Here is a 27,327-nt window from a genome sequence, read left to right as displayed (position 1 = left end):
CAAAAATATACTTCCCCACACCATGGGCACAAGACAACTCAAACAAGTCTTGTTGCAGTGAGAGGACAACTGCTGTCAGCCAACTCTCTGTCTGTTACCTGGGTCTCGATTTGAGCTGGGCATGGGAAGCAAAGCAGCCATGGGGGCAGGAGACCTTCTTCAAAGGGGTGAGGGTTCAGGCCCCTGCAAAGTTGGGGGGGTGAGGGTCTGTGCTCCACCTCTGTTGACCCCAAGCTCTCTCTTGATGGCCCCTCTGTGACTGTGCCTGTCTTAGGTTGTTCCTTCCCTGAGGAATCTTACCCATCTCTGGCTAACCAGCCATCCTCTGGGGCCAAGCAGGGTGATGTGAGGTTCAGTTCTATCTCCTTGGTAGCCTATGCCTCTGTGGCCTCCACGCCCAGGACCTGCCTTGGGATCCCTTCGCCTGCTGGCAGGGCCCTGATCACATATCTTGGGGAACCCAGGTTTCTTCTCCAGGGAGGGCCCAGCTCACCCCACTGGGCGAGACACAGATCCATGGTACCAGCCACCATGAGGCTTCAACCTTGGCATGAACAGAAAGCTCAGGCAACAGCTGTGGGCAATTTGATTGTGAGAAGAGGGTCCCTCTTGGCCAAAAGGGCAAGAGGGGCCAATATAGAATGCTCAGGTGCCTTCCCAGGGGGCCCTCTACACAGTGGAAGAGATTAAATCCTCTCATGTCCTTTCCACTAATATTTACAGGGTAAAATAAGATTGTTGTTAGAGTATTAAAATTGACAGTAAAATAGTAGTCAAGTTTTCAGACTAATTTAAATTGGCTAATTGACATAAGCAAATATTCTAGAAAAATTAATTGTAATGGACAAAAAGCTGTTCCTAAAGTGTTAATTCAAATTTTTATTGGTAGTTCATCTCATGGTAAAATTGTGTAACATGCAATGAACCTAAAGCAGTCATATTTTAGTGTAAAAAATTAAAATTTAAAAGTTATCAAGACTGCATTATAATATTTCCAAAAGCCTCCTAATATTTAAATAAAAAGGGGGGATAGTAGAAGAATATCATGTAAGAAAAATATCCTGTAAGTAAATTACATCTAGAAAATTTTTACTTTAAATTAACTTACATTGGTAATGCTAACAGCAAGACACCCATGAAAAACACACATTGTGTCAAAACAAGCCAAAGGAAAATCATTTGGGCAAAAAATGAAAAAGGATCACAAGTCAAATTTATAGAAAAGATTCATTTATTAACTTTTGATCGAGAATATGTTTGTATATTTTCAGAAAACAACTCCAAGACCATGTGGATTCCTGCAACAGAGAGGAATTGACAGGACTGCTCCAGCCATGAAGATGGAAGAGAAACAATCCAGAGATGGAAGACGCTGATGACACCTTGCCATACTAGCAGTCAGCAGCTGTGCATCGCTGCAGGTTGCCTAAGACCAAACCAGAGAGGGTTGGACCTGCATTACCACCATTTGTCCACCATCCAGAACTGAAATATTATTGCTGACATGTACACATAAGGAACTGTTTGACATTGAAATTGGGACTCAAAAGAACTGTTGGCCCAGAAAGAAACACACTACAGACTGATTCATTTGCCTCTCAGCATAACCATGATTGCTTGTCTCATTTTCTGTTCTTATATGTGTATTTCTAGTATCACATGATTTCACTCATCTATGGGAAATAATGAACAACATAAACCAATAAACAAAACAGACCCAGAGACAGGGAAGCATAAATCAGACTGTCAAACCTCAGAGGGAAGGTAGGGAATGGTGGGGGTAAAGGGGAGAGATCAACTAAAGGAATTGTATGCATGCATATAAGCCTAATGAGTGGTCACATACAACAGGGGGCATGTGTGGGGAGGGATTTTGGATGGGAATGGGAGGATGAAGACAAATATGTAATACCTTAATCAATAAAGAAATTTAAAAAAAAACTGGGTAAAATAGACATCATGTATCTAGCAATGAAGGGACTCCTAGAGAATATGCAAATGAAGAATCTTAGTCCTTTATATCAAAAGATGAAATCTTCTCTTCTTTTTTTTCTTTTTTTAAATTTAATAAATCTTTATTGTTCAATTTATTACAATTGTTTCTCCTTTTTTCCCTCCATAGCTCCCCTCCACCCGGTTCCCACCCCACCCTCTGCCCTTACCTACCCCCCACTGTCCTCATCCATAGGTGTATGATTTTTGTCCAGTCTCTTCCTGTACCCCCCACACAGACACCCCTTTACCCCTGAGGTTTATCAATCCACGTCCATTCTATGCCCCTGATTCTATTATATTCACCAGTTTATTCTGTTCCTCAAATTTTTAATTTACTTGGCTTTTAGATTCACTTGTTGATAGATATGTATTTGTTGTTCATAATTTTTATCTTTACTTTTTCTTCTTTTTTCCTCTTTTTAAAGAATACCTTTCAGCAGTTTATATAATACTGGTTTGGTGGTGATGAACTCCTTTAGCTTTTTCTTATCTGTGAAGCTCTTTATCTGACCTTCAATTCTGAATGATAACTTTGCTGGGTAGAGTAATCTTGGTTGTAGGTTCTTTCTATTCATCACTTTGAATATTTCTTGCCACTCCCATCTGGCCTGCATAGTTTCTGTTGAGAAATCAGCTGACAGTTGTATGGATGCTCCCTTGTAGGTAACTAACTGTTTTTCTCATGCTGCTTGTAAGATTCTCTCTTTGTCTTTTGCCCTTGGCATTTTAATTATGATGTGTCTTGGTGTGGTCCTCTTTGAATTCCTTTTGTTAGGGGTTCTGTGCACTACCTGGACTTGTAATTATATTTATTTCACCAGGTGGGGGAAGTTTTCAGTCATTATTTCTTCAAATAGGTTTTCAGTGTCTTGCTCTCTCTCTTCTGGTACCCCCATAATTCGGATGTTGGTACACTTGAAGTTGTCCCAGAGGCTTCTTACACTATCTTCAACTTTCTGGATTCTCTTCTATTCTTGCTTCTCCAGAAGAGTGTCCTTTGCCTCTTTGTATTCCAAATCTTTGACTTGATTCTTGCATTCCTCTAGTCTGCTGTTGGGTCTCTGTATAATATTTTTTATTTCAGTCAGTGTATGTTTAGTTTCTAGTTGGTCTTTTTTCATATCCTCGAGGGTCTCATTAACCTTTTGCACTCGGATGTCAAGTGTGCCTCGACACAGTTAGCATCGGTAGCAGCTCTTATGTCGAATTGTATTGAATGTATCAATAATTTGAAATATAAAAAAATCTAAATAAGTAAGTTTGTGTGAAAAGAAACTCCAGTTTTTTATTCTACTGCCGCGCTTTGTAAAATCTGGGGTATTGAAAAAATTAAATCCCGAGTAGAATAAAGGAATCGAGAAAAAAGCAAGTGAGTGCAAAGGGTTAAATTTATCGGTCTTTTCTAGGAAATTCTTGAAAAACCTTATAACCATGGTTTTGAACTCTGTATCCTGTCGTTTGTTCTCCATTTCTGTCGTTTGTGATCTGTTTCCTTGTCTCCTCATTTTCACTGCTTCCCTGAGTTGGTAGGGTAGCTTTGTGTGCTAGGTGTCCTATATGATTCAATGGGTCAGTCTCCCAGTTACCTGAAGTGGACACTCTTGGTGCACCCCTTTTTGGAGTATGTGTACAGCCTTGTTGTAGTTAAGTCTTGATTGTTGTTGGTGTCACTGGGAGGAAATGACCTCCAGGACAATTGGCTGTGAGGACCCGCTGTGTCTAAAATGGAAGAATTGCTGTGCTGGAGACATGTTTATGGGGCAGGACTTGTTCCAGTAGGGCTTTGGTGCTCACTGAGTCTGCCTCTTGAATGTGTCCCTTATGAGAGTAGTTGAAATCTGGTGTCGTCTCACACAGACCACTAGATACACCAGTTTCTAAATCTCCAATGGGGTGCAGGTCAGCTACTGTCTGAGGCCACCCAGCAGGAGCTACAGCAAGAACTACAGTTTTCTCCTCTTTGCTTGGGATTTGGCGGTTTTGGAGCAGTCTGACTGGAGCTGCAGTTTATTCAGTTAAGCTGCCACTGGGCTGGCCATTTATATGCAAAAGCTGCTGTGTGGAGCCTGGGCAGGTTTGTAGAATGTGTGGGGTGGGGTCTCAGGGTTGGGCGGGGTCTCAGGGAATCACTAGACTAGGGTGTGGCAAACAGCGATGGCTGCCAGCCAGCCTTCTCTGACTTTCTGCATTTCCAAGTCCCCGTGTCCCGCGCTCCAGTGCAGTAAACAATGATTGCTGGGCGCAACTCTGCAAAAAAGTCACCCTCAGTTTCCAACAGGATGGCCGACAGTCTAGTTACTCCCCGTAAGTGTCTGGGTCCCCCACGTGTCTCCAGAAACTGGATATCAGAGTGATCGGGAGCTTGTCTCCCTTCAGGTTGAAAAAAAGCCGCGCGCCCAGTCACCCGCCACCAGCCTGATTCACGTGCCTCTGTACCTCAGCTTTTCAGTGTTTGTGCTCCTTTCTCTTTTTTTCTAGTTGTAAAACTTCCACTCAGCCAGCTTTCCCGTGGTTCTGGTTGATAGACATTTTGTCTTTTAGTTGTAGTTTTGAAATTGTTGTGCGAGGTGGCAGTTTACTTGTTTACCTTTGCCGCCATCTTGGTTTCTTTCAAAAAGATGAAATCTTTTCTTTTAATAACGTAGAGCCAGAGTTCACAGATCAAGCCTAATCCTTCAGCTTTTCTCATCCATGCTGTGTCTTATTCTGTATTTCATTTGATGGATTGTATTATTTTCTGCATTTCAAGGTAAATGGATGTCATACTGACCTCCTGTGGAACCCAGAAACAGGGATGTAACTCCAAACTAGGAAGGTATAACAAAGTTTAGGATCAGAATAAATACATTTTAAGAATATGAAAACCCAAATAAAGTAAAATACCCAGAGTTAGAATGAGGTAAAAATCAATACTATTCATGCTGTCATAAAAGGTAATATTTCTTTACTTTTTATACCTGAGTAGTATTCCATAGAGTAAATGAATCATGGATTCTTAAAAATATTTATTGTTGAGTGTATTACAGATGTTCCCCTTGTTCCCCCGCCTCCATTACTCCACTCCACCTGGATCCCAACCCACACCAGGCCTTCATTGCCCTACTGTTTATCTCCATAGGTATGATCTTTGGTTAATCTCTTCCTGCTCCCCTCTCCCCTTTCCACTGAGATTCATTTAGTCTGTTCCATACTTCCATGACTCTGATTATATTTTATTCACCAGTTTATTTGGTTAAGTGAATTTCTTTATTTATTTTAATTTTTAGATTCAATTGTTGGTAGATATATATTTGTTGCCATTTTATTGTTCATATCTTTTCTTCTTCCTCTTCTTAAAGAATATCCTTCAATCCCAAGTCAAATTTATAGAAAATATTCCTTTATTAACTTTTGGTTGAGAATATGTTTGTATATTTTCAGAAAACAACTCCGAGACCATGTGGATTCCAGCAACAGAGAGGGATCGACAGGACTACTCCAGCCATGAAGACAGAAGAGAAGCAGTCCAGAGACGGAAGACACTGATGTGGCCTTGCCATACTAGCAGTTAGCAGCTGTGCATCACTGCAGGTTGCCCAGGACCAAACCAGAGAGCGTTGGACCTGCATTACCACCATTTAGAACTGTAATGTCAGTGCTGACATGTACACATAAGGAACTGTTGGACATTGAAATTGGGTCTCAAAAGAACTGTTGGCCCAGAAAGAAACTCACTACAGACTGATTTATTTGCCTGTCACCATAACCATTATTGCTTGTCTCATTTTTGGTTCTTATAAGTGTATTTCTAACTCATCTAGGGGAAATAACGAACAACATAGACTGATGAACAAGAACAGACCCAGAAACAAGGAGGCATGGATCAGACTGTCGGGCCTCAGAGGGAGGGTAAGGAAGGGTGGGGGTAAAGGGGAGAGATCAACCAAAGGACTTGTGTGCAAACATATGAGCCTAACCAGCGGTTAAGGACAACAGGGGGGTGGGGGCATGTGTGGGGAGGGGCGTGGGATGGGAATGGGGGGATGAGGACAAATATGTGGTACCTTAATCAATAAAGAAATTTAAAAAAAAGAATATCCTTCAACAACATTTCATGTAATACTTGTTTGATCATGATGATCTCCTTTACATTTTTCTTGTTTGGGAAGCTTTTAATCTAACATTCAATTCTTAAGATTGCTTTTCTGGATAGAGTAATCTTGGTTGTAGGTTCTTGCTTTTCATCTCATTTGAAAATTTCTTACCACTTTCTCTCGCATGAAAAGTTTCTGTTGAGAAAATCAGCTGACAGTAGTATGGGCACTTCCTTGTAGGTAACTAACTGCTTTTTTCTTGCTGCTTTTAAGATTCTCTCTTTATTTTTAACCCTTGTCATTTTAATTATGATGTGTGTTGGTGGGGCCTCTTTGGGTTCCTCTTGTTTTAGGACTCTCTGTGCTTCCTGGACTTGTAAGTCTATTTCTTTCACCAGGTAGGGGAATTTCTCTGTCATCATTTCTTCAAATAGGTTTTCAATAGCTTGATCTCCCACCTCTCCTTCTGGCACCCCCATAATTTGAATGTTGGCATGCATGAAGTTGTCCCAGAGGGTCCTTACTATCTTCATATTTTTGGATTCTTTATTCTTTTTGCTGTTCTGATTGGGTAATTTTTGCTTCCTCATATCCCAAATCATTGATTTGATTCTCAGAATCTTCTACTCTATTGTTGAATCCTTGTAAATTATTCTGTATTTCAGTTAGTGCATGCTTAATTTCTGACTGATCCTTTTTCATGTCTTTGCCATTCTCACTAAGATCCTTGAAAGTCTTATGAAGATCCCTGAGTAACATTATAACCATGGTTTTAAACTCTGTATCCAGTAATTTGCTTGCTTCCATTTCTTTCATTTGTGACATGTATCTTTGTCTCCGCATTTTGGCTGATTCCCTGTATTTGTGAATATGTATTAGGTAGAGCTGCTATGTCTCCTGGAATTGGTAGAGTGGCTTTGTGTAGTAAATGTTCTGTAGGGTTCACTGACCCAGCATCCCCAGTCACCTGAGCTAGGCACTATAGATGTGCCCCTGTGTGGAATTTGCGTACAGTATTGTGGTTGAGCCTTGAGTGCTGTTGGTGTCACTGGGAGGCGTTGACCTCTAGGCCAATTGGCTGTGGAGACCAGCTATGACTACAGTAGAAGAGCTGCTATGCAGGAAGCACCACTATGGAGCAGGACTTGCTTCAGTGGGGCTTTGGTGTTCACTGAGTCTGCCTCTTGATTGTGTCCCTTGTGGATGTGTAGACTTGTAATCTGGTATGGTCTGAATCTTCCCACTGGGTGAAATGGCTCTCGGGTCTCCTGGAAGGTGCAAAGTCAGCCACTGTTTGGGGACACCTGACAGGAACTACAGAGGGAACTGCAGATGGCTGTTATTTATTATTTGTATTGGACTTCGAGTTGCCCAGCCAAGACCCACCTATTAAGCAAGGTAGGCTTGTTCTAGTGTGGGGTTTTTGGCCTTTTATTGATAGGTTTGGGGCATGCTGTCACCAGCTGCTGCCTGTTTTGAGAGAATTTAGAAAAGTCTGAAGCCTGAGGCAGGGCAGCCCATCCTATCTAATAAAAGAGTAATATGCAAATCAATCATCACTCTGCTACAATCAAAAGCCCCACCCACCAGACAATTAGGAGTGAGTATGCAAATTAACCCCAACCAAGATGGCTGCAGCCACGGGGCGAGCAGGAGGCTTGGGTTTCCCCGGCAATGAAGTAAGCCAAGCTTTCTGCACACACTGGCCGGCCCAGGACTCCACTCAAGGCTACAAAGTTTCAATTATAGAAGATAAATAAATCCCCAAAAAAATGGCGGCAGCCACGGATCTGGAGAGAGCAGGAGGCTTGAGTTGCCCCCAGCAATGGAGGAAGCCAAGCTTCTGAAGCCCTGGCCTGCCTTGGCTTCCACTCAAGGCTACAAAGTTTCAATTATAGAAGATAAATAAATCCCAACAAAAATTGCTGCAGCCACAGAGCAAGCAGGAGGCTTGGCTCTGCTCAAGGCTACAAAGTTTCAATTATAGAAGATAATTAAATCCCAGATACCAGGGCCTCTGCTTGGGTCACAGGGGGCTGTGGCCAGCTTTCAAACCACCACAGGCCCTTCGCCCAGGCCATCCCACACCCCAAGTGAACCCCCTTCCTGATCAGGGTCACCCTTTAGGGCAAACCAGCTGGCCCCCACCCATGCACTAGGCCTCTATCCTATCTAATAAAAGAGTAATATGCAAATTGACCATCACTCCAACACCCAAGATGGCTGCTGCCATGTGGTCAAAGATGGCTGCCCCCATGTGGACACAAGATGGCCGCCACAAGATAGCCAGCAGGGGAGGGCTGTTGGGAGGGACCAAGCCTGTAAGGGAGGGCAGTTGGGGTGATCAAGCCTGCAGGGGAGGGCAGTTAGCAGTGACCAGGCTGGCAGAGGAGGGTAGATTGGGGGCGACTAGACCTGCAGGGAAGGGCTGTTGGGGGGGACCCAGGCCTGCAGGGGAGATCAGTTGGGGGGGACCAGGCCTTCATGGGAAGGTAATTAGGGGCAAACAGGCTGGCAGGGGAGCAGTTAGGCATCAATCAGTCTGGCAGCGGAGTGGTTAGGGGGTGATCAGGTTGGCAGGCAGAAGCAGATAGGGGCAATCAGGAAGGCAAGCAGGTGAGCAGTTGGGAGCCAGGAGTCCTGGATTGTGGGATTGGGCCTAAATGGCCAGTCAGACATCCCTCAAGGGGTCCCAGATTGGACAGGGTGCAGGCTGGGCTGTGGAACAGCCCCCTGTGCATGAATTTTGTGCACTGGGCCTCTAGTTCATATAGAAAAGCTGCTGCAAACAGCTTGGGTGAGGCTGCAAATTGGATACCATGGTGTTTCAGGGAATCCTCAGGGTGGATCCAACATGTGCTCCAGGATGATGGAGACTCAGATATGGCTGCTAGTCAGCCCTGGGACAGGGGAGGTCTCAGCTCAAGAACAGTGACCACTACGAGCACCCCTATCTGAGAGAAAGCCAACCCAGAGTTTATGCTCTGATGTTAGACAATCCACTTACTCCCCATATGTAAATATATGTCTGGTTCCCCTGTTGCTGGAGCTCGAAAGAAGTGGGATGGTATAAGTTTGTGCACTGGCCCTTTAAGAGGAACACCTGTGATTCCAGCAGCCTTCTTGTCACTCAGCCACAGTCCTGGTTTTTGCAGCCTATACTTGTGATGACTTCTCTTCCCAGATCTGGAACCCTGGGCTGGGGGTCTGTTGTGGGGCCGGGATTCACAGGGAGCCTCTATAGAGATTATCTCCCTCCCAATTTAAAAAACAACACATGTGGGTGTTGGACCAGCCAGTTCTGTGCCTCCACTCTTTCTACTGGTCTCAATGTCCTTTCTTCTTTACTTATCTAGTTGTAGGACTTCCATTCAGTCAGCTTTGAGGTGGTTCTGAATGATGGTTGTTTTGTATTTTAGTCATAAATTTTCTTGTGGTTGTGGGAGGCAGTGAGTACAGGCGTTTTCCTATGCCAACATCTTGGTTCTCTGCACCATAGCTTTTTATCCACTCATCTTCTGATGAGCACTTGGACTGCTTCAAAGTATTGGCTATCTTACCTAATAATAGACAAATATGTAAATTGACCGTACCTTCGCTATGCCCACAGCCAATCAGAGTGAATGAGTATGCAAATTAACCCACCAAAGATGGCAGTTAATTTGCATACGAAGTCAAGCAGGCAGCACCATGGCCTGCTTCCGGGAGTACGGGTCCATCAGGAGCGGAGTAGGCCCTGGCGCTGCCCACCCCATGGCCGGGGAGGCGGTGGGGTAGGCAGCACCAGACTGCACAGGAAGGGTCCGGGTTCATCGCCGCCGCGGGGAGGTGAGGCCGGACCTGCCTAGCCGCTCCTGGGGGTCCCTGGGAGCATTGCTGCCCCGGGGAGGCGAGGCCGGACCCACCTAGCCGGTCCCAGGAACCCTGGGAGCATCGCTGCCTGCCACTCTATGGGTCCCTGGGGACATGCTGCCCCGGGGAGGCGAGGCCAGACCACCTAGCTGCTCCCAGGGTTCCCTGGGATCATCGCCGCCTGGGGAGGCGAGGCCGGACCCGCCTAGCCACTCCCGGGGGTCCCTGGGATCATTGCCACCCCGGGGAGGTGAGGCCGGACCTGCCTAGCCCCTCCTGGGATCCTTGGGAACATCGCCGCCCTGGGGAGGTGAGGCCGGACCCGCCTAGCCGCTCCTGGGGGTCCCTGGGAACATTGCAGGCAGGGGGTTGCTGAGACCCAGACCTGGCCTCTGGCCACAGATTCATAGTTTCATGGAGACCAAGGGAATCTGCCTCATCTGCAGAGAGACAGAGGTTCTGCAGTGGCCCCAAGATGCCGGTGAATGGTGAATATAGTCAATAGTGTTGTAATGATGGTATGATGCCAGGTGGGTACTAGAGCCCTGCCAGGGATCAAGGGGCATGGAAGGACTCCTGGAAGAGGGGCAAGGACCCTCACCCCTGAGACGGGGATTGAGGGGCTGTGCCACCTCAGTGGAGGGGTGCTGCACTGCAGGGTACTGGACTGACTGATGTGATTCAGAGAAGCTCCCAGTGCTAACAGGGCTTTCTCAGGCAGCCTTCACACTTCAGAGGCAGTGACTCCTGCTCCTGCCTTGACCCAAAATCAAGCCCGCGGTGTCCTGCCCCATGGCAGAGCATGCCTAGGCAGTGAGTTCGAAGCCTTCCACCTGCTCTGGAGAAGCATGGGCAGTAAAGAATGGGGGCAGGGGACAGGGAGAGGAAAGAATGTGGAGCATCCGCAATGAAGAGGTGCTTGAGAAAGAGGCTCGGAAGCCTGACTGGAAGGTTTGTTCTGTTTGCTGGGCCGCTGCCCCTTAGGAAGCGCAAAGAGCATGGCTCTGAGGGCTTCCTGTGTGATGAGTCAAGTTCCACAGCCAACTGGAATTGGCCTCAGTTTCCTGGTCTGTAAAATGGATGAAGCGTGTCCCAGTGCCTTCACTGAGCTTTGATGGCCAATTGAGATACTATATAAAGAAAATGAGGGAATAATTGAGAAAGAAAAGGAAGGACGAGCAACACAAAAGAAAGACTGAAAGGAACCTGTAAACCCATTGTCACTTAAATAGGGAATATAGTCAATAGTGTTGTAATGATGGTATGATGCCAGGTGGGTACTAGAAATATCAGGGAACACTTTGTAAAGTATATGATTGTCTAACCACTATTCTGTAACTAATATAAAACCTGAAACCAATACAAAATAATATTGAATGTAAAGAAATGAAAATTGGAGTGAAATTTTTATAAATTTCAAAGTTTAAATAAAAGCTGTAAAGGAAGGAAGGGGAGAATAAAAATAGTGTTTTTCATTTTAAAGAGTTGTCTTTATATGGTGCTTTTATACTTTTCTAAGTCATTATCTCATTTTAATTTCGGGGCAACTTAAAGACAAGATAATTGTTCCCTCCACTATTCAAAGAAAGGAAATCTTGGTGTCTGGTCCTAATGATTCAATCCTCAAGCCCTTATTGTAAAGCAGGGTTAGTAAAATTTTCTGTGCAGGGTCATATCTATACTAATAAAAGCCTTGGAGGTGATCAGGCCAGCAGGGGAGGGTATTTGGGGGCAATTAGGCCTGCAAAGGAGCAGTTAGGTGTCAATCAGGCCAGCGAGGGAGCAGTTAGGGGGCAATCAGGCAGGCAGGTGAGCAGTTAGGAGCCAGCGGTCCCGGATTGTGAGAGGGATGTCCAACTGCAGGTTTAGGCCCAATTCCACAGGGATCGGGCCTAAACCTGCAGTTGGACATCCCTTGAGGGGTCCCATATTGGAGAGGGTGCAGGTTGGGCTGAGGGACACCCTCCCCAGTACACGAATTTCGTGCACCGGGCCTCTAGTTGTGGATAACAAGTAATGAACTTAGGGGTAGATATATATTATTTTAAATTAGTGTTTCAGGGTTCTTTGGATATAATCCCAGAAGTGGAATTGCTGGGTCATAAAGCAGTTCCATTTTTAATTTTTTGAGGTAACTCCATACTGCTTTCCACACTGGCTGCACCAATCTGCATTCCCACCAATAATGCACAATGGCTTCCTTTTCTCTACATCCTCCACAATACTTGTTTGTTGGTTTACTGATGATAGTCATTCTGACAGGTGTGAGGTGATATCTCATTGTGGTCTTACTTTTCATTTCTCTGATGACTAGTGGCCTTGGGTATTTTTCCCTATGTCTATTGGCTATGTGTGTCCTCTTGGAGAAGTGTCTATTCAAGGTCCTTTGCCTATTTCTTAATTGGATTGTTTGTGTTTTGGGGGATTTTTTTTTTGTGTTTGTTTTTGTGGTTTTTTTTTTTTTTTTTTTTTTTTTTTTTGGTGCTGACTTTTATAAGCTCCTTATAAATTTTGGATATTAAGCCCTTATCAGATATATTTATGAATATTTTCTTCCATTCAGTGGGTTGTCTTTTCATTTTGTTCATGGTTTCCTTTGCTGTGAAACACTTTTTAGTTTGATGTAGTCAATTTCTTTATTTATTTTTCTTTTGATTCCCTTGTCCGAAGAGATATAGCATACAAATATTTCTACAAGAAATGTCTGAAATTTTACTGCCTATGTTTTCTTTTAGGATTTTTACAGCTTTGCATCTATTATTTAGATATTTAAACCATTTTTAGTGTATTTCTGTGTATGGTGTAAGAAGGTGGTCTAGTTTCATTTTTTTGCATGTACCTGTCTAATTTCCCAACACCATTTATTGAATAGACTACCTTTACCCCATTGTATATTTTTGCCTCCATTGTCAGATATTTATTTATTATAAAGACATAGGCCTGGAGAGTATTATGCTAAGTGAAATAAGAAAGTCTGAAAAAGACAAATACCATATTATTTCACTTATACGTGGAATCTTATGAACAAAAATAACCTAGCAAAAGAGGATACAGACTCGTGGATACAGAGAACAGACTGATAGGTGTCAAAGGGGAGGCATATGGGGATTTGGTAAGAAGGGTGAAGGAATTATGCAAATAAAAAAAAAGAGAAAGATTCATGGACACAAACCACAGTATGATGATTGCCAGAGGGAAGGGGAGATGTGGGGAGGTAGAAGAGGGTAATGGGGTGACAAATGATTATAGAAGGAGATTGACTTGTGGTTGTAGACATGCAGTACATTACACAGATGATATATTATATAATTGTATAGATGAAAGCTACATAATTTTATTAACCAATGTCACCCCAATAAATTCATTTCAAAAAGTTAATACTAGACAGAGAGCTAGGAAGAAGAAAAAATATAAGATGGAGATTAGATTCAGGCAGTGGCCCAAAGCATTGTAAATAATCTGTAGAGTATACATAAAGTACCAAAAACAAGAATTGAAGCAAAACTTCCAATGACCAGCTTACCCAAAGCAAACAGAACTAAGAAGTATTAATTATTCAACAACTCATCATGCTTGGAAGAGATTTGGATTGTTCTAGGTGTATATAGGTCCATTCTGTTCTCTATTTATACTCTTAATATCCACCTTGAATCCAGGCCTTCATAGATTCATTGGTTTATGCATAGCAGCCAGATCAGACACTCTTGTTTAGTTTCTAAGATGAGGAACGGATATAGCTGGAAACCAATGCTAGTTACTCCTTGCTCTTCCTTAAATGAAGACTTCCCAGGAGATTATATGGCCTATTCATCATATTCCAGGAGTGAAATATAATAGTTTATTCACCAATGGTCTAGTCCAGAGAAGCAATACAAAATTTCCTTTATCTACATTAACATTTAAAAGTTTGATAACAGCCTAGATTCTGTCTCATGGTTTGAAGCAAAAACAAACAAACAAACAAAAAAACACATAAACAAACAATTTTTTGAGTTTCTACCATGTAGTAGGCACTGTAGTAAGCTTCTTTAAATGTATTATCTCATTGAAGCATCACATATAGCCCTGCAAACACCATATTTTTATGAATTAAATATATTGCTTCATAATTGCTTTCGCAGTATTCATAGTCCGTAAGTCACATTGCAATGGGCAATTTTTGAAAATACCTTACAAAACAACAATAATATCCAGATTAGCCTTTGGGACATGAAATTGTACTTGCAAACAAAACAAGATTGTTACATTCCTTTAATGTTCTCATAAAAGCTGTTAAGTGTAACCGAAGTTAAGGATAATTATTGTAGTAGGCTATTTTCAATAATGTGAGAGGATTTTACAAATTCAGTTACTGCCAATTAATGTTTATAGTCATTTTTTGCATCGCACAGTAACTTACATAAAGTTAAACATTTGTATCATAATATAACGTAGATAGAGACCAGAACTTTGCAGTGCCATATATATATGAATCTATATAGAAACATATACAGAATCTTACATACCAACCATTTGTTATGCATAGTATACCCTTCCCAGAACCAAACATGGGTTAATTTCTTAGTCCCATCTTCTCTATCCCAACTCACACCCTAAATAAAAATATCAGATGTGCAATTGCATCACATTTCAAACTTATTTGAGATTCTACAAAATGTTTGTTATACTGCAATCCCTGATACGTATTACCCAAGAATGATTATTATATACAATTTTAGTGGGTAAAATAAGCAAAATCAGTGCTATTAATGAGGTTGCTATTAGATATATTTTCTTTGCAAGGGATCTAATATGAGAACTGAGACCCAAGATTTCTTGTCTATTCCCTGAGCGCCAGTCACTAGTTAGGTAACTGACTTTCAGCTTACCATCTGTAAACTGCATTGAAAATGCTCTGAGCTCACACGATTAGTGTGAGCATTAATTGATACTTGTAATATGCTTTGAAGTTCTGGGGTAAAAGGCACAGGCCATTTCTATTCCTATTCTTCTTGTGTTGGTAGAAATGATTATCTAATTCTGTTGAATTAGATAATGAAAGTAATGGTTTGTGGAAAGTATTGAAGAATAAATGTGTTGGATAAATGTTAGATTGTTCTTTATTAAATTGACTGAGTATCAAGTTTGCATTTGGGCAGAATTTTGTGCATGGTTAACCTGAAGACAACATGGATCTATGTGAATTGACTGGAGAATACAGCCTTTGGTGATTCTTCTGGTAGGAGCCCCAACTCGATGCTTATTCTGTATGTTTCTATTGATCTCAAAATCCACCCCATAATTGGTGACTGGCTTACTTTTTTGATTCTCTGTATATACTGTTAGCCAAAAGCTCTACAGCACTTCAGCCGATCAATGTCTCAAGCTGATGTTTGAACCACTGTTTGTTGCTAGGAAGGGAGACAGTGCAGTGTGACGGCTGAAATTGTGAACTCTGGACCACTTACTGGCTATGCGGCCTGAGCAATTTTTTAAGCTCTTTGTAATTCAATTTCCATACATGTAAATTGGAATAAAAAATAAATATCTCATTGTGGGTTTTTTTGTGGATATTAAGTGAACAAATCCATGCACATTTTTTAGCACAATTCCTGGCATGCATGAATTGCTCTATACATGAGAGTTTTTATTATTAGATACCTATAAAAGCCATCTTCTTTGAGCAAAAAGTTCCTTATACTAGTATATGAGAGGGAAATCTCCACAATATTCTCCAAAGTGTTTGACCGACTGAGAGTTACTTGCATAACTGCTCTGATATCAGTTTTCTTCTCTGTAAAATGAAGATAATACATAGGACTGCTTCACAATTTTTGTTGTGAAAGTAAATGGTTAAAATATGTAAATTGCTTAGAAAATATCTGGGGACATAGCAAAATTATAATTCTTAGCTATTCTTCAGACAAAGCTTGAGAAAAAATTTGTAAACAAGAAAAACACTTTTCATTAACACAGGGAATGATTCCCCCCCCCCCCAGGCTATCCATGTATACTCTCTTCTTAAAATTTTCCACATTTTTTCATTAAACACATAGGAGATTGTTATCATCAATTCCATAGCCTTTTTCTCAATTCCAAGTTAGTTTTATTCATGCCACTTGTCCATATTCTCTAGTCTAGTTTATAGTTGCCTAATGTTGATCTACTGAGCAATCCTCAATGTTTCTTTGATGAATCAGTGGACGGAACAGAGTGTTTACTACAACCTTTAGAACATTCTATGTGTCTCAGTGAATATTTGCTCCTGCTATATAACCATCTATTTGGAAGTCCTAGAATAAGTTATTTTGCCCCAGCATTATATCATCTTCAATTTTCTAAAATTTTAATTCATATCTCTTTCAGGAAACCTTCCTTGATGGTACATTATAGCATACAGGTTAAATATATAAGTATAAAGTAGGACTGACTTCATTTTTATTTCTGCTGCATTGCCTCAGTTCATGCCTCCATCATTTCTGCACAGGACTACTTCCTTAACCTCTTAAAGGTTTCTCACTCTCTAGTCTTTCCTGCAATCTTTTATTCATATTGTACTTGAGTGATGATCAAAATAAATCTGATATTATTCTTTTACAATTTCAGTATTTCCCCATCTCTTACAGGATGAGGTCTAAACTTGTTAACCTGACAAAGGATTCTTTAACATAGCTACTGGATGAGTACAGTGCCGTTAATTGGAAATAATATGGAAAACATAGATTGAATAATGGATGTGCCCAGTAAATGGGCACTGGGGGAAGGAATGATGATGGAGAAATGTGCCACATTTTATTTTTCACATTTTAGACATTTAGGATTGAGGGTGCCTGACAAATTTTCAATTTTAAATCTTTTGTTCTCAACTTCTAACTCCACCCCAGCATCCAAAACAATACTTTGCACACACAGGAACTAATACAAAGTTAATTAGTTGTAGAGCTATTCAGGAAATAAATTTGACAGGCCCTAATGATTGGTTGATGGGGTGTAATTGAAGTTGAATCTCAGATTTGCAACTTGTGAATATATAAAACACCTATATCAGTATTTGCTTCTATATGTGTATCATAAAAAGATAATACAGCAAAGAAAGAGGTTTTGTGTGGAGAGATGAAGAGTTCAGTTTATTCTGGGTGAGTTTGAGGTAATTATGGAATATTCAGTTAGCATTGTTTATTAGGCAGTTGAAATTGTGATCATTTTAGCCTCTGTGAATCCAATTTTGCTGCTACTGAATTTACCATCTGTTGTATGGGATTTCACATTTGATAAAAGCAAACTTTGGTTGGTGGGATAGATGTAGGCAATACATTCTTTAGTACTTGTTCACTAATCCTTTGTCATAAAGAAAATTAAGTAAAGGAGATATGGAAATACTGAAATAATGCCATTTAAAAATAACCATTAATAACCATATGGTATTTTTCTATCCAGTCTTCCCCTTTATTAAATAATACATTTGTGTGTGTTTTTAAAATATACTTTTATTGATTTCAGAGAGGAAGGAAGAGGGAGAGAGAGATAGAAACATCCGTGATGAGAGAGAATCATGGATCGCCTGCCTCCTGCAAGTCCCCCACTGGGGATAGAGCCCACAACCTGGGCATGTGCCCTTGACCAGAACCGAATCTGGGACCTTTCAGTTCACAGGCCAAATCTCTATCCACTGAGCCAAACTGGCTAGGGCTTCCCTCCCCCCCTTTTTAAAGAAAACTGTGAGTTCGTGGTCATGAGGTATAAGAGTAGAAATACAGTTTTGGAAGTCAAGGATATATTGGTGATATTAAAGACAAGGGGTAACCCTGGCTTGCTTGGCTCAGTGGATAGAGAGTCAGCCTATGAACTGAAAGGTCCCAGGTTTGATTCCAGTCAAGGGCACATGCCTGGGTTGCAGGCTCCATTCCAAGTGGGGGATGTGCAAGAGGCGGCCAATCAATGGTTCTCTGTCATCATTGATGTTTCTATATCTCTCTCCCTCTCCTTTCCTTTCTGAAATCAATAAAAATATATTTTTAAAAAAGACAAGGGTGGTGAAATCTTACACAAAGAAAAAAGTGTATATATTAATCGTTTTGTACAAATTTGTTTTTTCTTAATAGAAATAATCTTATGGAAAAACAAACAAACAGAGAGATCCTAGAGGTCAGGAATTAGGTTGGAAGCTGGAGAACAGAGAAGCCAGTAGGGTTCACTTTTTTTTTTCATTTTTTAAATTAAGGTATTATATGTGTCCATATCTTACCATTGCCTCCCCCCACCCCACTCCCATACATGCCCTCACCCCCCAGTGATTTGCGTCCATTGGTTATGCTTATATGCATGCGTACAAGTCCTTCTGTTGATCTCTTATATCCCCCACGTGTCCCTAACCTTCCCGCTGTAATTTGACAGACTGTTTGATGCTTTACTGCCTCTGTATCTATCTTTTTGTTCATCAGTTTATAATGTTCTTTATTATCCACAAATGAGTGAGATCATGTGGTATTTTTCTTTCATTGACTGGCTTATTTCACTTAGAATAATGCTTTCCAGTTCCATCCAGGTTGCTGCAAATGATAAGAATTCCTTCTTTTTTACGGCAGCATAGTATACCATTGTGTAGAGGTACCATAGTTTTCTGATCCAGTCATCTGCTAACGGGCACCTAGGATATTTCCAAATCTTAGCTATTGTAAATTGTGCTGATATGAACATAGGGGTGCATATATCCTTTCTGGTTGGTGTTTCGAGTTTCTTAGGATATATTCCAAGGAGTGGGATTACTGGGTCAAATGGGAGTTCCATTTTTAGTTTTTTGAGGAAACTCCACTTGGTTCTCCACCGTGGCTGCACCAGTCTGCATTCCCACCAGCAGTGCAACAAGGTTCCTTTTTCTCCGTATCCTCGCCAACACTTGTCCTTTGTTGATTTGTTGATGATAGCCATTCTGACAGGTGTGAGCTGGTACCACATTGACGTTTTGATTTGCATCTCTCAAATAATTAGTGAATTTGAGAATGTTTTCATGTGTCTCTTGGACTTCATTCTGTATTCTTTCAAAAAGATTCTATTTAGGTCCGTTGCCCATTTTTTTATTAGATCATTTATCTTCCTTGTATTAAGTTGTATAAGTTGCCTGTAGATGTTGGAGATTAAACCTTTATCAGTGATAACATTTGCAAATATGTTCTCCCATAGAGTGGGCTTTCTTGTTGTTTTGTTGATGGTGTCTTTTGCTGTGAAAAAGCTTTTTATTTTGATGTAGTCCCATTTGTTTATTTTCTCTTTAGCTTCTATTGCCCTAGGAGCAGTATCAGTGAAGAAGTTCTTTCGGCATATATCTGAGATTTTGCTGCCTGTGGATTCCTCTAGTATTTTTATGGTTTCCCATCTTATGTTTAAGTCCTGTATGCATTTTGAGTTTATTTTTGTGTATTATGTAAGTTGGTGGTCTAGGTTCATTTTTTGCATGTATCTGTCCAATTTTCCCAACACCGTTTATTGAAGAGACTGTCTTGACACCATTGAATTTTCATGCCTCCTTTGTCAAATATTAATTGAGCATAGTGGTTTTGGTCAATATCTGGATTCTCTATTCTATTCCATTGGTCTATATGTCTGTTCTTGTGCCAGAACCAGGATGTTTTGAGAACAGTGGCTTTGTAATACAGCTTGAAGTCTGGTATTGAGATCCCACCTACTTTATTCTTCTTTCTCTAGATTGCTATGGCTATTCGGGGTCTTTTTTTATTCCAGAACAATTTTTGGAGAATTCTTTCTAGGTCTGTGAAATATGCTTTTGGTATTTTAATGAGGAGTGCATTGAATCTATACATTGCTTTGGGTAGTATGGACATTTAATGATGTTGATTCTACCAATCCATGAACAATGCATGTTCTTCAACCTGTTTACGTCTTCCTCTATCTCTTTTTTCAGGGTCCTGTAGGTTTCCGCGTATAGGCCTTTACATCCTTAGTTAAGTTTACTCCTAGTTATCTTAATTTTTTTTGGTGTGATGGTAAATGGGATTGCCTTTTTAGTCTCTCTTTCTGTAAGTTCACTATTGGTGTATAGAAATGCCATAGATTTCTTGGCATTAATTTTGTATCCTGCTACATTGCCAATTTCATTTATTAAGTCTATTAGTTTTTTGATGGAGTCTTTTGGGTTGTTCATGTACAATATCATGTCATCTGCAAATAAGTCAGCTTTACTTCTTCTTTTCCAATTTGGATGCCTTTTATTTCTTCTTCTTGTCTAATTGCAATGGTTAATACTTCCAGTACTATGTCGAACAGGAGTGGTGAGAGTGGGCATCCCTGTCTTGTTACTGTTCTTAGGGGAAATGTTTTTAGCTGTTTTCCCATTGAGTATGATGTTAGCTGTGGGTTTATCATATATAGCTTTTATTATGTTGAGGTATGATCCTTCTATTCCCACCTTGTTGAGACATTTCAAAGATTAAATAAAAGCTGTAAAGGAAGGAAGGGGAGAATAAAAAGTGTTTTTCATTTTGCCACTTCATTAAAAAGACAGTTGTCTTTATGTGGTGCTTTTATGCTTTTCTAAGTCATTATCTCATTTTAATTTCCGGGCAACTTAAATACAAGATAAGTATTCCTTCCACTATTCAAAGAAAGGAAATCTTGGTGTCTGGTCCTAATGATTCAATCCTCAAGCCCTTATTGTAAAGCAGGGTTAGTAAAATTTTCTGTGCAGGGTCATATCTATACTAATAAAAGCCTTGGGGGTGATCAGGCCAGCAGGGGAGGGTATTTGGGGGCAATCAGGCCCACAGAGGAGCAGTTAGGGGTCAATCAGGCCAGCAAGGAAGCAGTTAGGGGGCAATCAGGCAGGTAGGTGAGCGGTGAGGAGCCAGCAGTCCCGGATTGTGAGAAGGATGTCCAACTGCAGGATTAGGCCCGATTCCCTAATCCTGCAGTTGGACATCCCCTGAGGGGTCCCATATTAGAGAGGGTGCAAGGTGGGCTGAGGGACACCCTCCCCAGTGCACGAATTTTGTGCACTGGGCCTCTAGTATCTTATAATTCTGATTTTAGCCATACTGTTTATCAATAGAAAAATATATGAGGGATACCTATGTCTTCAAATGGACTTATATTTTCTAGTTTTCATCAAACTAATGATGAAGTTCCATTACATATTAAGTATTGATGCAAATTAATAATATTTCAGTTTATATCTGATCTTGGGAAAATAAACTGTTTAGTGATCCTGCAGACCAGTACCAGGTTAATTCCCAATTAGAAAATAGTCTGTCTTGTCGATGTACCTAGTCAAATGGTAGGCACTGGCCTTTGAAAGTACATGTACTCCTTTATTAATTTAGTAAATATATATTAATCAATGGCTATGTTTAGAGCATATTGTTGAGTAAATGAATAACTCTAATACAAATCAGAATGTGCTAGTGCTGTAAGAGTAGTACAAATGGGATGCTATTGAAGTGTAGAGTAGTGACTACATTAAAGGCTTCACTGAGTAGATTTTCAGCTTGTTCTAAATATCTATAAAAGAAAATGAATTAACATTGGAAAAGTAGTTTAGTTTGAGGGAATTAGGAGCAGCATCCTTTGGGAGATGGACTAGACAGATAGTCAAATATGAAATCATGGAAATCTTTGACTAAGAAATGTGGGCTTTATTTAATTAGTTGATAAGGAACTATGGAATATTTCTGAGTGTAAAAAGTCATAATAAGACCCAAACTTTAGTGGTATTTCTTGGGCAACTATGTCGCAATGAATTCCAATGAGGATAAGTTGGAGATAGGAAAGTTGCAATGAGGTTTACAGCAATGAAAATGAAAAGATAGGGAGATGATAATTAAGATTCACCAGAGTATGGAGGATAGAAAGGGCTGAGTGTTTTTTTTTTTTTAAATCCCCTTTTTTTCATATAACTTTTTAAAACTTATCTTTCATTCCACTAGTGACTTGGAGTATTTAGTAAGATTTCTTCTACAGTACAGTATTTAGTATTACACTGTGATAGTAGGGAAGAGTTGATATACAACTTTTTGGTTATTAGTTTCAAAAAAGCAACAAATGACCAACATGCGGGAAATCTAAGCTTTCTTTGCAATGTTCTAATGATCTTGTTTAATGATCCCTTTTTTTTCTCTTGTAACTTGGCTTTAAAAGAGGTTTTTTGTGTTTTTTTTGTGTTTGTTTGTTTTTTTTTTTTTTGCTTTACTATCTAACAAATGACTAGAAACATTTTAGAGGCTACTAGTTTTATGACTTTAAAGAGGAATCCTAGAGAGATTATATGAGGGCTAACTAATAAGAAATAGTAGAAATTACCACTTTTTGCTTTTTCAGTAAAGACTAAATTGACGGGAATGTAACCAAATCAACTGACATGACTTCAAATAATGTACCACCTAAGTAAAATTTTATGTCCTTTTCCCAGTAGTAGATCACTCTCATCTCCTTTCCTTCCACTTCCTGTCACATCAGCAAAAAACATCCCTTAAATGCAGTAAGATAGGTCCTCTTGTTCCATAGATTCATTGAAAGTATTGGGATTTGCTGGTGTCTGTGTGTGTGTGTGTGTGTGTGTGTGTGTGTGTGTGTGTGTATATAATTTTGCCTTTGGAGATAATCAGATCATCTTCCTAGTTTCTAACTCATTGTTTAATCAGAGAGTCAGTTCATAAATTTGAAATGCCAATGCATAGTTAGGGACTTTCTAGTCCAGAATAATGTGTTATGAGTACATGGAATTCTGGGGTTCTTTGAAGGCATTTAAAGGTTTTTAGTTATGAAACTTTGTCAGCATAAGGAGCATAGGCTTACTACAGCTCAACACTTACACTGTGTTTCCTACTGCTGAAGTACTAAGTGACTGATTAAAAAGGCTTGCTGGGTGTTATCTCTAGGTTTTATTTTCCCTTGTGTTCATCCAGCAGCACCAAGAGACCAGTATCTGTTTCACACACCAGTTCAGAGCAGCCTACCATATCCTACTCCCTCCATTTGTGAAATGTGTTACTTTAGTGGAAGCTTTGTAATTATGGACCATGAATTATTTATGCCGATATTGGGCATAGTCTTTAGTGTCCATCAAGGTGAACTTCAACCCTTTGACTTCTGGTAAAATGGCTATAATTCACTTAGCTAATAAATGTGTTAAGCTACAGAGTAATATTTACTCACCTTCATTAAATAGGAAAATAATAGGCTTGTTTAATAGGAAAGCTCATTGCTGCCACTTTCATGCAAAATACATTTCTTTACCCTGGCCTCAGTGGCTTAAAAATAGAAAAGAAGTAAAAATTTAGAGATGCAAAAAAGGGTAAGATAGTGAATTAAAGAGTAAAAGGATTTTTGACAACAACCTCAGCCTACGGATATTGGGTAGGATTGGGAAACATTGTTGAAGGAAATGTGATAGAAGACAAAACCAGCATAAACATTCGGCATACATATTTATATATTTATTTTAAAACTTTTATTGTTCAGAGTGTTACAGTTGTTTCCCCCCGCCCCTTTTTCCCCTTGCCCACTCCCCACCTGGTTCCTGCCCTGCTCCAGGCATTCACCACCCTATTGTCTGTGCTCATAGGTAAAGCATATATGTCTGAGTTCTTTGGTTAATCTCTTTCTGGGCACCCTTCCCCCTTCCCTCTGAGTTTCATCAGTCTGTTCCATGTTTCCATGCCTCTGGCTCTATTTTTTTTATCAGTTTATTTTGTTCATTAGATTCCTTTTTCTTTTTTATTTTATTTTGAGATTCCATTGTTCATAGATATGTATTTATTGCCATTTTATTGCTCATGTTTTCTAATTTCTTCTTCTTCTTCTTCTTCTTCTTCTTCTTCTTCTTCTTCTTCTTCTTCTTCTTCTTCTTCTTCTTCTTCTTCTTCTTCTTTTCCTCCTCCTCCTCCTCCTCTTCTTCTCCTTCTCCTTCTTCTCCTTCTTCTTCTTCTTCTTCCTCCTCCTCCTCCTCTTCTTCTCCTTCTTCTTCTTCTTCTTCTTCTTCTTCTTCCTCCTCTTCTTAAAGAATACCATTCAACATTTAATGTAATACTGTTCTGGTGGTGATGAACTCCTTTAGCATTTCCTTGTCTGTGACACTCTTTATCTGGTATTCAATTCTAAATGATAGCTTTTCTGGGCAGAGTAATCTTGGTTGTAGGTCATTGCTTTTCATCACTTTGAATATTTATTGCCACTCTCTTCTTGCCTGCTAAATTTCTGTTGAGAAATCAGCTGACAGTCGTATGGGCACTCCATTGTAAGTAACTAACTGCTTTTTTATTGCTACTTTTAAGATTCTCTCTTTGTCTTTAACCCTTGGCATTTTAAATATGATGTGTCTTGGTGTGAGCCTCTTTGAGTTCCTCTTAGTTTGGCACTCTGTGTTTCCTGGACTTGTAAGTCTATTTCTTTTGCCAGGTAGGGGATGCCTTCCATCATTATTATTTCAAATAGGTTTTTGATTTCTTGCTCAATCTCTTTTCCTTCTGGTACCCCCATGGTGCAAATGTTAGTAAGCTTGAAGTTGTCCCAGAGGGTCCTTACACTATCTTCATATTTTTCATTATTTTTTCTTTTCTTTTTTTAAATTATATTTTTATTGATTTCAGAAAGGAAGGGAGACATAAAGAGAAACATCAAAGATAAGAGAGAATCATTGATTAGCTGCCTCCTGCACACTCCACACTGAGGATTGAGCCCACATCCTTGGAATGTGACCTGACCAGGAATCAAACTATTAACTCCTGGTTCATAGGTTGACGCTCAATCACAGAGCCATGCTAGCCCAGCAGGATTCTTTTTCCTTTTTGCTATTCTCATTGGGTGTTTTTTTTTTTTTTTGCTACTTTATATTCCTAATTCTTGATTTAATTTTCAGTGTCATCTACTCTACTGTTGAATCCATCCCTGTAATTTTTTCTTTATTTCAGTTTGTGTAGCCTTCATTTCTAACTGGTCCTTTTTTATGTTTTTGATTTTCTCACTAAGATCCTTGAAATTCTGACTAAGTTCCTTGAAGTTCTCATTAAACTCCTTGAGCATTCTTATACCCATTGCTTTGAACTCTGTATCTGGTATTTTCTTGCTTCCATTTCATTTAGATCTTTTTCTGGAGATTTCTTCTGTTCTTTCATTTGTGACATGTTTCATTGTCTCTGCATTTTAGCTGCTTCCCTGTGTTTGTTTCTATATATTAGGTAGAGCTACTATGTCTCCTGGAATTGGTAGAGTGGCCTTGTGTAGTAGGTGTCCTGTAGGGCCCAGTCACTGAGCCTCCCCAGTCACCTGAGCTGGGTACTCCAGGTGCACCTTGTGTGAGCTGTGTTCACTGTCCTATTATAGTCTAGCTTTGATTTATGTTGGCATCAATGGGAGGGATTGACCCCAGGCCAATTGGCTGTGAGGATCACTGCAACCAGCCAAAGAGCTGCTGTGCAGGAGCCAACTCTATGGAGCAGGACTTGCTTCAGTGGGGATTTGGTGCTCACTGAGTCCACCCCTTGAGTGTGTCACTCTAGGAGGTGGTAGGGTTGTAATCTGGTGTGGTCAAAGTTGTCCACTGGGTGAAATGGCTCTGGGGCCTCCCAGGAAGTGCAAAGTCAGCCTCTGCCTGTGCTCTGTCCGGGGCCATCTAGCATGAGCTACAAAGCCATCTCCATATGGCTGCTACTTGTGTTGAGCTTTGAGGTGCCCAGGAGAGGCCAAGCTGTGCATCAAGTTGGGCTGCCACTAGTGCCAGGCCTAGGTCCACTTATTGAAAGGTACAGGGCATGCTGATGTCACTTGCTGCTTATTTGAGATATTTTTTTATTATATATTTTATTGATTTTTTACAGAGAGGAAGAGAGAGGGATAGAGAGCTAGAAACATCGATGAGAGAGAAACATCGATCAGCTGCCTCCCGCACACCCCCCACTGGGGATGTGCCCGCAACCACGGTACATGCCCTTGACCGGAATCGAACCCGGGACCCCTGAGTCCGCAGGCCGATGCTCTATCCACTGAGCCAAATCGGTTTTGGCTTATTTGAGATATTTTAGGAAAGTCCAAAGCACGAGGCAAGAGAGGCCAATTGTATGGAAAAGCCACTGGAAATGGCTTGGATGAGCCTGCTAATAGGGAGGGGGTGGGTCTCCAGAAATCATCAGGGCAGGGCAAAAAACATGAGCTAGGTTGATGGAGATTCAGATATGGATCAGCCTGTTAGCTCTGTGGCAAGCAGTGCTCAGAAAAAGGGAACACTGGCTTCTACCAGCACTTTGGTCTGGGAGAAAGCTTCCCCTCCAGTTCTTGCCCTAATTCTAGACAAGTTATTTCCTTCCTGAATATCCCAGGTTCCTTTCAAGCTGATGACCCAGTGCTGGAGCTCAGAGGGGGTGAATCCAAGTACGTCCATGCACTGGCCCTTTAAAAGGAACAATCCCTGTTGGTTTTTCTCTTCCTTGCACTGTAACCCTGGGCTGTGGGCCTAGTGTGGGGCTAGGGCTCCTTGCTCCTCCAGGAAACTTCCACAGGCAAAATATACCTCCAGATTTTAAACCACCACAAGTTGGCTTTAAACCAGCCAGTTCTCAGATTCTGCCCCGCCTCTCTGTCCCCTGCTACTAGTCTACATGTGCTTCTTCTTTAATTCCCTATTTGTAGGACTTAGGTTTAACTAGATTTCAGGTGATTTCGAATGATGGTTGTTCTGTATTTTACTTATAAATTTTGATGTGCTTGTGGGAGGTGGCAAGTACCACATTTACCTATGTATCCATCTTCAGGCATAAATATTTAAAATGAGCAGATGATACTCTAGTATCTAAATGTTAATTATTTTTAAGCTGCCCATCATCTGAACCAATTAATGAGGGAGTGTTTCTACTGGTAGCGTCCAGTTCCCCAAATTGGTGATAGTCAGTTCTAAGCTGTAATATTTGTGCCCAATAATGACAACAGTGGCATCTTCATGGAACCATCTGTGCACCATGATTTTTGGTGGTGTTTCTGAGTTAACAGCTTTCAGGCTTTGCACTGCATTATTTTTTTCTTAAACTAGAGTTCGCTTCTGTTATTCTCTAATGGAGAATGGGCTACAAAAGAACTTTCTACGTGGTCTGTCTTATGTAAGCCAGGCTCAGAAGAAGGACTTATTCAGTTCACGAAAAGACATTGACTTGTTAGTTACTCACATTTGCACAAATTTAAATCATCAAAATCAAAATTTTCCCCTCATGTTAATTATGTTCTCTATTTCGGACCCTAACAATGACTTGGAGAGTAGGAGAGATGAAACAGAACTACAACCATTGTCTCTAAGATACCAGTTGAAAAGAAACCTACATAAAATTTTTTGTTTTATCCTCAGCCTGAAATTAGGAAAAGGCTGATCTATAATAATATTAATATGTATAATAATTATGTTATTAATATTAACAATAGGAACACAAGTGCTAAA

This window comes from Eptesicus fuscus, chromosome 1 (assembly GCF_027574615.1).
Source record: "Eptesicus fuscus isolate TK198812 chromosome 1, DD_ASM_mEF_20220401, whole genome shotgun sequence".
Lineage (NCBI taxonomy): Eukaryota > Metazoa > Chordata > Mammalia > Chiroptera > Vespertilionidae > Eptesicus > Eptesicus fuscus.
Note: the sequence above shows the minus strand (reverse complement) of the source record.